A 14015-nucleotide genomic window follows, 5' to 3' on the forward strand; every position below is an offset into this window, starting at 1 on the left:
TGTCTTTCTAAGGCCCCACCTGTTTCTCAGCCTGAGCTCCACTGAGGAACTTCCAGCTTCCAGGCTGCAAAATTTGCCGGAAAACTATTGCAAAATAATAAAGTTACATGCGTGAACATCATCATGAAGAATATGTGAAAGTTATCGCAACTCCAACAAGTTTAGAATCTCTGTCTTTGAAAGCAGCACAACACTACAAGACAGATATCTAATGAAATAAGTCTATAACTAACTAACCTAGAAATATAAATGAAATTTAAAGATTTTCACATTGGGGCCGGGGATTTAGCTCAGTCGTTCCACCGCCTGCCTTGCAAGCACAAGGTCCTGAGTTCAATCCCTGGTACCAAAAAAGAAAAAAAAAACGACTTTCACATATGATGGAAAACAACATTATTTTCACACAAAGTTTCAGAGAAACAAACCAGTTATTAATAAGGAATATAAATGTTTATTGCTATAGCAACAAAATGCAGTCATTTTGAATTGTACACAAATCACAAAAGTAGTTCTATTTCTTACACAACCTTTAGAAATTACAGTTTCAGAAAAAATTAAAATGAAATTTTATAAATTTGCACTTTAAATTCTGATTTATACAATACTCATGTGTAGAGTTAAATCTTTTTAGAAAAATTGTTCACTGAGAATCGAGTTTAAATATACTAAAATTTATATTTTGAAATGACTGACTACAAATTTATCCAGTGTTTAAAAACTTAGTATTCTTTATAATTGCATCAATAAAAATAACCTCAAAATTAAAAAATCGATAATTATTTGTGATCATGAATTCACTAAGAAAAATTGATATCACTTTCAATCATATCAATTGAAAATGAACTTACTAGAAATATAAATTTCAATCATCTAATTAATGAATTTCCAGAAAGGCAAGCTATAAAAATAGTACAATTAATCAAGGTATCACATGAATAAGTTATTGTTATTTATTATATAAATTTTGACATCAGAAGCATTTTTACATCTTATAAGTTGTTCCTCATGTATCAGTGTTACCTCATTATAAATAATGAAATATTTTAATCAGAAAAATTTATATTTCAGCACTTTTAGTGGTACTTTTCCTTTGCTTTTTGGACAAGCCTGTGTTTTGTTTTTTTATCAGGCCTTACAATTTATAAAGCTAGATCTACCCACAGAAATTTGCCTTTGGAATTTCTTAATATTAGAAATACTAGTTGAGTCCCTTTGATTATAGTTTTTTTCCAGAAACAGAAGGTAGCTCATAGTAATGTTTTACCAGGTTTGTTAGAAAGCAATTGTGGTCCTAAGAGTAGTTTTCTTCAGAAATGGTAAATCCAAGAAAAAAAAGCAGACTTTTCCCAAAAGTTCTTCATTTCTTAAAGACTGTGGACCTTTCTTTGGTGATTTTCTGATTTCAATCATTTCTGACAATTAAGTCAGGAGAAGCATCTGTGGGCCTGAGGAGAATATGAGGTATTAGTGATATGAAGACCTTTGGGAACAAAGCTTTTTAAAGTGTTTATAGCCTGAAAAAAATTCTTCAGGCTCCTATTGAAAGAGAAAATTAGTTGAAGTGCCTTATTGAATCCATAAGACTTTCCTCAACTACTGAAGCTTTTGTTTACATCAGAACCTGTAAGAACTGCTTTATTGGAGCCAAAAAGAAATGTGTTAATCCTATAAAAGGAGCTAAAAATACTGAGCCCTGTCAGGATCCCCAGGGACTCTGAAAAGCGATGATTGACAAGGAAAGCAACTGATTCTATATGGAAGAAAGGGAAGGAGGGAGTCAGTGCAGCTTCTTCGGGCTCCTAGGCTCCTTACTTGGCCTGTAGACCCTTAGGCTCTCTGGCTGTCTCACCCTAGCTGTCCTGGGCTCACACTTCCCAGAGGCCCTGGGTTTGCATTTCCAGAGTGAAGGTGGCAGTCAGAGTGAAGGCAGTGGTCTCCCCAGTCGCCACCTGTCTGGGATATACTGCCTCATAATAAATAGGCAGATGCTTTCCTGCCTCCATACTCACTGGCCACAAGACTTTCCTTCTCCAGCATCATAGTATAAAATATTAGAATCCTAAAGTTTCCACTGTACCAGTCATTACAGGGAAATAACTATTGCTTTATACACAACACATACACATATATACACACAATCTCTGGCTACAAATGTTATTCACTGATAAAAAATTAAATCAATTTATTTTTTAAAAATCCTTGGCTTTTTCTATAACAGGTCAATTTTTTTTTGTTTATTTGTTTTGTTTTGTTTTGTTTTGTTTTCCCAGCACTGGGGATTGAACCCATGGTCTTTGCATTGAGCTACATTCCCTAGCACATTTTTAAATTTTAAGACAAGGCTTTGCTAATTTTCCCAGGCCGGGATCCTTCTGACTCAAACTTCCAGAGTGCTGGGATTATCAGGGTGTCCCACCATGCCTAGTAACCTTATTCCTGATCTAAGTTTTTGCTCTTGGGGCACTAAAACATTTTAGAAAAGTCTATAAAGAGGTTTTGATTTACAAATTCATTTCTCAACCTTAAAGCACAACAGATCAAACAAACCAATTTCTTTTACATGTTTAACAAGTGTATATTCTTGCCAGATCTACTACAGAGCTTCTTTGCTCCATCACATGTAAAGCAACTTCCGTATGTCCTATTTATCTTCTGTGGATTAAGCTTTATCCTTTTAGCATTTCTTACTTGAATTTACCATGTCCTGGGTATTGCAAAGAGAATCTTATTTTCTGTGACTTTAAGTATTAAGGAGATATTTTAAGAAGAAAAGTTCATTATTTCAGTTATGGTCTTTTGTGAGATTATATCTTAATGGATTTTCAGGAGTAAAGCCCAATATCATAGTCCTTGTGCCGCCCTTGCAGGCCATCTCAGACCTGGCAGGATACACTGTGATACAAGTAGGAAGAATTCCTCAGAAGGAGGTGCCAGGCTTTTACCAGGAAGGAAAAAATATAATATTTATTAAGAATTATATAGTAATTAAACTGCTTAATATTGTCAAGAGAGTATTTATGTTACCTCTACTTTAATATGAGAAAATTGAAGCAAGAATAAAGTTGAAACTTCTAGTCTTTTGCAAACTTTATAATCCTATGGAGCTTTTCAACAGTTCCCATTTCCTCTTTCTCCTCATAATGTAAGTCTGCATTTTGTTTGTTTGTTTTTTCCATTTAGTTTATTGGTACATTTTAGGTATACAATACAGTTACATTCATCATTGGGATCTTGTACCTTTACATGATGTATCTTGGTTCTTATTTTTTCCCCATTCCCCTGCCCTCCCTTCACCCCCTCCACCCTTCCCTATTTACAAAGACTTTGTTTCCATTTTTTCCTTGTCTCATATTTTTTCTTTTCCCTTCTTTCTTTTCCCCTACCCCTCTCACTTCCCCTACTCCTTAAGACATTTTCTTCCTATTTCATATTATCAATTATACATTTTAATCCTTGTTTACACTTTTGGTTTTTCACACCAGATGTTTATTTTTTAATTTTAGCTAATGAGTATATTTATGTAGTACATAATATTTACATTCCTCATGGGAAGTTGGTACATGATATACATCTTAATTCCTTTTTTCCATCCCTTTCCTTTATTTTCCTCCTCCTCCACCCATATCTTAATCCCCTTCCTTTTAAAAGCATTTATTTATTTATATTTATTTACATGTTATTTGCCACATGCTTGCAGTACACAATGTTTACAGTCTTTGTGTGGAGCTGGTACATAGACATAACACATCCCATCTTCTTTTTTCTCATCACTTACCCCTTCCCTCTATCCCACATCCTCCCTTTCTTGACCCCCTTCCCCTTGAGAACAAACTATCTCCCTATTTCCTCTTATCTATCTTTTATTTTGCTCTTTATTTTTACTCTGGGTTTCTCATATAAGAGAAATTATGTGATGTTTAAGCTTGTGCATCTGATTTACTTCACTTAACATTATGTTCTCAGGGTCCATTCATTTTCCTACAAATGACTCATGTTTGTCTTTCTATATTGTAGAGTATTACTCCATTGTGTATAAATACCACATTTTATCCCTTCATCTGCTGTGGACATAGGGGCCATGTCCAAGATTTAACTATTATGAATTGTATTATTATAAACATGGGTATGCGTATATCACTATAATATGATGTCTTTAATTCTTTTGGGAAGATAACTTAGAAGGGAAATAGCTGGATCAAATGAATTTCTACTTTTAGTTTTTCAAGGAATCTCCATACTGATTTCCTTAAAGGTTATACTAGTTTACATTCCCACCAACATATAGAAGGATTCCTCCCCCACCCAACAGCCTTTCCAGCATTTCTTATTTTTTGATTCTTGATAATGGCTATTCTTTCTAGGGTACGATGGAATCTCTGTGTTGTTTTAATGTGCATTTCTCTAATGGTAAGCAGTGTTGAGCATTTCTTTGTGTATTTATCAGTCATTTGTACTCTTCCTGTAAAGTGTCTATTTGTATCACTTGCCCATTTTTTAATTGGATCTTTTATTTTGGAGAGTATAAATTATTTTAGTTCTTTACATATTCATTATAATGAAGGTGACTCATGAAACACATTGAAAAACACCAATTTAGAAATCAAATCCGGTAAGAAGAATCAAAAATAAATAGTGATGAAAATATGAAAACACTCAAGTAGAAACTGAAATTCAAATCCCTACTGTAGACCACAAGTAATAAAGATTACATTATTGTGATCTTCCTTTGAATAATGAATTGGAATAAAATATAGCCTTGCTTTTATGATTTTGAATTTCTGTTCTAGAATGAATTAGTCTCATATAACTAATACTGTAAATGTCACATTATTTATATTGATGAATTTCTCTCTAGTATAACTCTTTCTTACTCTGATAGGAGAAAACAACACCATTCATATCTGCCACTTGTTTTTTATCACATAGCTGTTTCACTAGTTGAGCATTATTTAGTGGTAAATCTAGTAGAGCATTTTACGTCTATTGTCTTATTTTATCTTCACAACTGTCCATTAAATTTCTAACTATTGTGGATGAAGAAATGAAGAATGGGGTTAACTGAATCACCAGGATTACAGTTAAGTACAGTGCAGACTTCCAGACGTCCAACTACACAACTTCACAGGGTAGACTGCTTACCATGTCCCCTTCTCAGCACACAGTGTCCCTCGCCAACACTCCTGCAGAAGTGTACCCACTTTCCCATCAGCAACTTCCTCAGAAGTCCATCATGACACTACCCACACTCTGGATCCAGATCCCAGAATCAAGACCTTCAGGGGAACCCTGCACCTGGAAATGAGTTCAGGAAGAATCATCTGTTCACTCTAGAATCTCATATTATATAATGCTATCCAGTTTCAACCCTAACATCTACTTTCCAGCACTGAATGTATTCTGTTTCCCAGCCTCTGATCAGTCACTTCTAGTTCTGTTCTGTAGTGTCCTTCCTAAGGTGCTAGTCAGAGTGAACCTTTAAAATCAATCAAATCATACTACTTCTCTGCTGTAAAGCTCCTTCTGGCTTCCTATCACTCTTAAAATAACCCCATATCCCAATCCTTATCATGAACTTTAGAGCCTTCATGATGGGCCCTTACAACTGTATGTACACGCCTTCTTGTCCTTTTCCCCTGATTTCCAGGTCCCACCCCTGGTATAGGGCAAAGGCCCTTCCTGTCCAGGACACATGATGCCTTTACTATTCCTCTTTGGAAGGCATCTCCTCAGATGCTCACATGACTTCATTCAGATCTCTGCTCTATGTCACTTCTTCAGCAAGCATCTCCTAAACATCTCCCAGTACTCACAAAGTGTTAGAGGGCAGGGAATATCCTTTATTGAGGTGTAAATGTTATATGATTAGGAATGCCATCTGTGACCCTGTGCTGTAACACATCAGTGCCTCAAGCCAGAAAATGCACCAGCCACAGGTAGTTTCTCTAGCCATGCCTGGCAACTCAGCATCACTGGAGGAAAAGGTAGGGCCAAGACATTTCGAATACAGCCTGCTCTATTTTCTGTGCTCCCACTATACCTTTACTCTCTACCTGCAGATCATCACCAGCATGATCTTCTAGGCCCCCTCTGCTGTGTCCTCTACATCCTCAATGTGCAGTATGGAGAACTCATTTTAGACCTTTAGGTCCACAGACCTGCAGCACATGGTCAAGATCCCTACCTTGAGCCAGAGCCAGGAAGAGCAACTGAGCAGCCACAACCCTGAAATTGGCCCCAGGGAACCAGGCAGGGACTCAGTTACCTCTAGGACTCCACCCATAACTTCTCTGAGAATGCACACTAATTTGTTTCATTTAAAAACTAAACTTGTAAGCAGGCCATACATAGTGGTACACATCCATAACCCCAGAACTCTGGGAGGTTGAGGCAGAAGGTTTACAAGTTTGAGTCTAGCCTGGGAAAGTTAGGGACTTAGGGACCTGAGCCTATCTCAGGTTGAACAGATAGATAGATAGATAGATAGATAGATAGATAGATAGATAGATAGACAAACAACATAAAATAAAATAAATTTCTTGGTACAACCACATGCCACAGGACAAAGTGGACGTGGTTCTCTGTTTGCACATGGAAAGGTCTGGTCCACTTACCTCCATGAGGCTCATGCTCAGCCTCTGCCATCCCACGAGCACACTGTGAGGTCTGGTTCCCAATTTTCAAATGGGTCATGATCTTTCCAGAACACAAGAGACAAACCTCTTGGGTCCTCCAGCCTTCATTTTTCCATTATTCTTCACCCCATAGAGACTGAATGATCTTTAGATGTGTCACTACTAGTCTTTCTGCAAGATTTCACCTGATTTTCATATTAAACTCTTCAGCCACCTTTGTCTATAAGGGAGATTGTATAAGAATGATCTGAGTGATGTTAAGATCACTTGCTGATCATGAAGATAATTCACTCAAAGTAGACTTCTGTTCCATGTTTCTGTCTGTTTACAGCTTTAAAAAATCCCTTGGTTTTCCTTCTGGGTAAAACTAACGACACTCAGAAAAAGTCAGTTCATTTTCAGAGTGTGGCAGTTTCTTAACTCTACTGCCAAATTGTACCTCTGCTTGGCCTTGGGTCATGGCCCATGTGGCTTTGAGGAGAGTAGACAGAAGGCTCTGTAGCACTGAGGACCTATAACTAGATTTACCCAGTCCTCAGGGGACACAGACATCGTACTCCCTGGTTCACTGTAAAAGCACATTTCTATCTTAAAAGCCCAGATTGATTAATAATATGCTCTCTGACAACCCCTTTATTAAGCTCAGGAAATAGATCATCTCTCTGGGCCCATCACATAGTAAGTATCTAATTAAAACGCTTCCCCTCCCCTTTTTCAATATAATCTGCATCAATTCTATTGGATGTTAATTTGATATATTCCTAAGAGAGGAATTCAGCTGCAAATTTTGGGGTAGTTTTGATAATCAGAGTTTGAGAAAAGCAAGACTATGTACAAATTCACTATTTTGACTACTGTTACCATTACCAGCATTTCCATATTAATGCTGTTTCCTAAAACACACTTCTCAATGGAAAATAGAACTTTTCCTCAGAACTTCCTTTCCTTTTTATAAAGCCTGGGTAGAGTTCCTAATCAATATCAAAAATGAACTCTGCTTTCTGCAGGCCTTGATACTACAGGAGTCTTTGACAAGTTCACTACATTCCTAGTGATCATTCTCTTCCTCAGCATTATTCAGAAACGCCAGTTAGTTTCCTCTGAAATCTGACTGTCTGGTGGGAACTTGCAAATAACTTAGTTTCCCTGGTGATGTCTATGGATTTCTCTGCATCACACAGAGAGATTAAATAAGACCTCCAGAGAATTTATGTTACCTCCAGCTTTTGGTCAACCAAGAGGATATTCTCCTGGGAACCCATTAAAAGACCCAGAGTGGTGAAGTCCAGAGCTCAGCTGCCTGATAATGAAGGAAAGCCTATTTACAGGCCTCTCTACTAGTACTTGCCCTGTAATCTGGATTCTGTCCAACACAGAATGGCATTTGTCCTACAGCCTCATCTCTCTTGTTCCCTTGTGACTTCCAGAAATGACAGTGCTTGCCTTTAGCATCTCTTTGGGGCAATTTAAAGGCTGACATCATGACTCTTTCTTTTGTCTCTCCAAGTAACAATTTTCAAAGCCACTTACTTCATTTTGCATAGGACATGAAAGGAAATCAAGTGTTATTTAAAATACCTGTTGGACAGATAATAAAATCTGTGATTCATTAAACCCATAAACGGTTCCCCAAGGCCTTCCCAAGCCTGAACAGTTAGTTATACACAGTAAAACAACTTGACTGCCTTTAACCACCCTTGATTGTTCCCTAATAGAGCAAGACACTCCTCAGGCTCCCTGATTACATTATACAGAAAGATTGCATTAAATGTATCCTATGTTTTGGACACCTGGCAAGCTCCAAAACAGTGTCATCTTTGATCATGTGGAAAGAACTTGCAGTCTGTGTGACACACCACATAGTCTCAACAATTACACACTTCTGATCACAGGGCAAGCAGAGATTGAAGATACCTTGGCCTGGCCATGGTGGCTTTGACAGTTCAGCTCCACTTTCCAGGCTTTGTATTTATTCTTCTGAGATTGTCATAGCTTGTAATAAATCATGGCAATAGAGCTCTGGGTCAGGACAGGTAATCCTCCTCATTTTTGTCACTTTTTATGCAGACAGCGAGAAGTAAACATGCTACAATATTAAAATTTAAAACAACCTAAAGCTTAGAAGTCCAGCCTTTGAGAACAATTCTTAGCAACTTCTTGTTTTTAGAGTAGATCTCTGAAGGAACTAGGTTATTTCCTTAATTTAGAATAATTTGTCCTGATTCCCATAGATGAACTTCACCCCTTCCCAATTTCAATTTATATTTCTATAGATGCTCAAGAAATTGATTTTTATCTCCTTTGAAATGAATCTTTTCTCTTAATTCAGCCTTTGTCATGTCATTTTAGAAGTTCCATATCACACGGCTTCTAGCAGGTGCTAAGTAAATATTTGCTGAATGAGCAAGAACTCGTGACATCCACCAGTAAATAGACACAGACTAAAGGAGGACCAGGTTGTTCATTTTCTTCAGGGAAGCCACAATCTCATTTCCATGCATGAAACAGATATTAATACAATGATGACTCTAAATGATATAAGATGCCAGAGAAGGGAAAGATCAAAGTTGAAAAATCTAGAAAAAATTTGAGAAACAGAATAGATTTAAAGAAAATTTGATCCCAGTTTAATGGTTGGGAGGAGAGAGGGGAATCCAAGGAAGGAACAATTCAAGGACTACGGAGAACCAAAAAACTATTTAAGAACAAGTTCTGTAATTTATTTGGTGTCTGACTTTGGAAACTTAACCTGTCTTATTCTTGCTTTCAGCATCTCCTAAATAAAAACAATGCTTACATAATTAGTAATTGAGAATAGTTAATAAGAAATTTTAGGTACATAACACAGTGCCTGGTCCAGAATAGAGCAGTGGTGACTATTATTGTTACCACCGCCACTGTTTTTATTAAGATGATGACCACACATATATCCGGACATAAAACAAGCAAAGAACCTGTATGTGAAGACACTTGAAAATGATTATGAATATAAGAAACTGATTCTGTAACCAATAATTTATTATATATAAATTATATATATACATATATTTTTTAAGAAGTGTGTTCTTTGGCGGTGAATAAAGGAAAGAACCTTACATGACATGAATACCTGCAAAGTATCTGGGGCCTTGACATGCATTACCATATTCATTTTTTGTGAGGTAGTTGCTAGAATAGCAGCTAGAATTAAAATCCAAGCATGTATAATTCTAAACCTAGATCCTTACTACACATAATCATGCCATTTCCTTACCTAAAAGCTATTTATTAGATTAAAACGTATGTCATGTGGATAAGTTAAAACAAGGATCAGCAAATACATTCCACATACCAAACCCCTTTTTGTAAATAAAATATTAATGGAACACAGCCACATTATTTTGTTCCTTATTGTCTATAGCTGCTCTTTTACTTGGACACTGAGTTGCAAAAGTGCAGCAGCCATAGACCTGCAAAAGTGAACAGGTTTGTTAGTCAACCCTTTACAACAAATGGTTGCCTAGCCCTGGTCAAAAATATGCCTCTGCTTTCTAATCCATTTCTTCTTTCTTCCATTTTTCTATCCTTTATATAACTTAAACTCATTTTCTAGATCAGCTCATATTATTTCATTGTAAAATTCCTCTCGAGTTCTACACTGACATCAACATAAAGCCCAGCCTCCCCATGTAACGTAGATCAAGTATCCCTTACAGAAAATGCTTGGGGCTGGGGATTTAGCTCAGTGACAGTGCACCTGTCTCACAAGCAGAAGGTCCTGAGTTTGATCCCTGGTACAAGAAGAAGAAGAAGGAAGAAGAAGGAGGAGGAGGAGGAGGAGGAGGAAGAGGAAGAGGAAGAAGAAGAGGAAGAAGAAGAAGAAGAGGAGGAGGAGGAGGAAGAAGAAGAGTGCTTGGGACAAGAAGGGCTTGGTTTGAAGTCTAAATTTGAAATCCATTTGTTTCATATATATCTTATGCACTACAATAGTTGTAGTAATTTTGTGCATGAGAAAAAAGTTTCACATTGATGAATTTTCCATTTGTGGCATTATGTCAGCCCTCAAAGTTTTGCATTTTGGAATTCTAATTTTCTGGTTAGGACAGCTTAACACATGCTCAAACCCTATTCTAAAGTCACGGCACTAAGTTTTTCAGACTTTTGTTATTACCTTAACCACAGGAAAATTTCACACCAGTGGCCTGATAGCTGTTCTTTCACCCAGAAGTCTTGAGCTTCAATTATTCTCTCTATACACAATGACTCTGCCTCTGACCATGCTACCTACTTCCCCAAGCTCATATCAGATGTCACCATCTCCAAGCAAAACTTCATCCCCCCACTTCTCAGCCAGTATAGGACTTTTCTGCTTTCTGACTCACATAGCTGCTCTTTTGGGGCATCCCTCTGATTTGCATGTTGCTGTGTCACTGTTACATGTGTGTGTCTCCTTTCCCTTGCTAAAAAGTAAGCTTCTTCATGGTAGAAAGACCAAAGACAAAACATTCGTCTTGACTCCCCGTATTACTGAGCACTACTGTTTATGCTACAGTCTTGAAACCTACAAAGTAGACATTATGTACTTACACAATACTTTTTCTATCAAATAGAAGAGACTTTTGGATTAAATACCAAATAAACCGCATGTGTTTTAACTTCAGATAAAAGTAATATAAAGTCATTTATATTAACATATATATAATATAAATATTTTCATATTGCTAAGTTTTATTTTCTACTTACTTGCAGAAAATACGTGGAAGTTTTAAATCTAATCTATTTGAGCATTTTGTTTTCTTGGAAATTTCCCCATCATTTTAATAATGGAAGATGCATCTTTAAAATCACACATTGTACTGTCCCAGATATCCTGATGTTCTTGGCAAATAGTAAAGATGATAAGAACAAGAACATAATGAATAGAATAATAGTGACTAGAAACTGGGGAGAGTAGGGAAGGGAGGCATGGGGAGAGATTGGTCAAAGGTACTAAATTCGCATTATATAGGAATAAAGAGTGTGGTGTGATATGGCAGAGCAGGTGATTATAGATAACAAAATAGTGTACATTTCAAACAGCCAGGAGAAAATATTGTAAATGTGTTCACCATAAGGAAATGATAGATGTTGGAGGATATAGATTAATTTAACCTCATATAAACCTTATACAATATTTACATATATCAGACTTTCACACAGTACCCCATATGCACAGTTTTATATTTTATGTATCAGTTTAAAGTAAAAAAAACTTATGAACTACCCCAGGGGAAAAAAGAAACATAAGGCATGTGAAGATGTTTTGTGCAAATCTGTGATAACTGTCCATCCTTGATAGTGACCTATTCTTCGCTAGCATGTAAAGTTAAAACATTATTAATACAAATAAAAAAAAATGTTGACAAGTTCATATTTAATCATCTAATTTCCTCATGTTTATAGTTTCGTTAAACACTTTGCTAATTGTGTTTCATTTAATATTTTATTTTATTGAATCTGAAAATTCTAAGATTTAATTAAATTTTCATGATTTGGCTGTTTATAATGACTGAAACCCAAATTTCCATATTCATTCAAAGTCTCACGTATTGGCTAATGGCTTTATATAAAATGTATACATATTATAAAACATTCTGGAAAGCATATTTATTTTTAGTAAAAAGTATACATGTCCAATTGCCTAGAGAATTAGAATTTTCAAAATCATTTAGCAAGAAAATCTACTGGTCTCTTTTCATTCTACTGGCAAACCCATGAAAATATATTCTTTATTCTGGAATAAAACCTCATAACTGGACCTTTTTGGTTAGGAAACTATTTTTCTTGGAAGAAAGTATAGGAAGGAATTTGGAGACTCAGAAAAGAGTTTTAATTTGAAGGAAAACTCCCATAATTTCAAAGACCTCTGGAAAGTGCAGGTCCATTTACACATAAGTATAATGAGCCCTGTGGAAGACCCAGGTCCTCTCCTGAGGACCAGACTTGCTGGAATATGTCTTCTGGAGTCATCTGGCAGGAAGGAGCCAGAGATCTCTGAGGAAAAAGTTGTCATAGTACAGAGTTGGGAACAGTGGCCTTGTGGTAGGGCTGGACATAGAGCTGGGCTCACCCTGAGGAACGCTGCAATCACTCATTCTGAGGCCGAGGCCACACCCAAACATGTACATCCTGAAATATGTATTGGGAAGACATGAGAAATGCAATGAAGGTCTGAGATCATGGAAGTGATCTGGATACAATCCAGCTTACGGCACTTCCCCCCATCAAATCTGGAAAACAGAGTAGCTTTCCAGTGGGAAAGGGGTGTAGGGATGGTCACCCCAGAGCCACTGCAATCACTACAAAGGCCAGGTCATCTTCTTTCAACAAAACCAGAACTTCCAACTGAAAAAGAAAACTAAACTTCATGGTAGCCTGAGCAAATCTCCTGGTTTTCTGAGCACTCGACAATAAGCATTCAGTTTTGACACTTGAGGTTAACCAAGAATCCTAGATTAAAAAAAAAAAAAAGAACAGAGTGAGTAAGACTCCCAAAGGGAAAAAGTCAGCCTTACAGTAAAGGATGCGGGCACCAGAATTCATTACATTGGCTACTAGATAAAGCCGAATCTATCCATTGTCTCAGTCTGTTAATGCTGCCATAACAAAATATTGGAGACTGGGAAGTTCAAGATTAAAGTGGGGCAGGTTCCAGTCCAGTGAAGCCTGCTCTTGGTGCCCAAGATGGTGCCATGGTGCTGAGTCCACAGGTATCTACAGGACCCACTCCCTTAAGCCTCTTACTTAAGGCTTTGCATTTATAATGCAATCATTTCCAAAAGGCTTCACCTCACAATATTATCAAGTGTCAAGATATGAATTTTTGAAACACATTGAAGTACAGCACCATTGAATACCCAAAGTTAGTGTCTTCTTTAAAACTTAGTATTTTAAAAAACTGTCATTCATGGCTGGGGGTACCACAATCCCCAACTTGAAACTATACTACAAAGCTACTGTGATAAAAACAGCACATTACTGGCAAAGAAACAGACCCGAGGATCAGTGGAATAGATTAGAAGATGTAGAAACAACTCCAGACACACTCAGCCACCTCATCTTTGACAAAGGAGCCAAGCACCCTCATTGGAGGAAAGATAGCCTATTTAATAAATGGTGTTGGAAAAACTGCATTTCAACATGCCAAAGATTAAAACTAGATCCATACCTATCACCATGCACTAAGCTAAGATTGAAGTGGATTGAAGATCTAAATATTAAGACAGAAACACTAAACTTGGTGGAAGATAAGTTAGGTAGAACTCTTAATGATATTGGCATTGGAAAAGACTTTATGAAAAAATTCTCAGTAGCACGGGAGCTAGCACAAAGAAGCAACAACTGGGATTGTGTCACATTAAAAAG

At 36.8% G+C, this 14015-nt stretch overlaps 1 long non-coding RNA gene across 2 annotated transcripts in view; it reads right to left on the reverse strand.

The window, feature by feature from the left end:
• The window catches only part of LOC147823347 (uncharacterized), a 107758-nt gene that overhangs the window by 8239 nt on the left and 85504 nt on the right, over positions 1–14015 (reverse strand). Inside the window, exons 2-3 of one of the 2 annotated variants that reach the window (XR_015444062.1) lie at positions 1265–1445; positions 238–340 (exon numbers count right to left, since the gene is read on the reverse strand). This is a non-coding gene — a long non-coding RNA (uncharacterized LOC147823347). The remainder of the gene's footprint in view (positions 1–237; positions 341–1264; positions 1446–14015) is intronic. The other variant, XR_015444063.1, reaches the window with a different exon arrangement.

This window comes from Heterocephalus glaber, unplaced genomic scaffold (assembly GCF_053883595.1).
Source record: "Heterocephalus glaber isolate CG9 unplaced genomic scaffold, H.glaber_assembly_v1.0 deba00001593, whole genome shotgun sequence".
In the NCBI taxonomy this organism is placed as follows: domain Eukaryota; kingdom Metazoa; phylum Chordata; class Mammalia; order Rodentia; family Bathyergidae; genus Heterocephalus; species Heterocephalus glaber.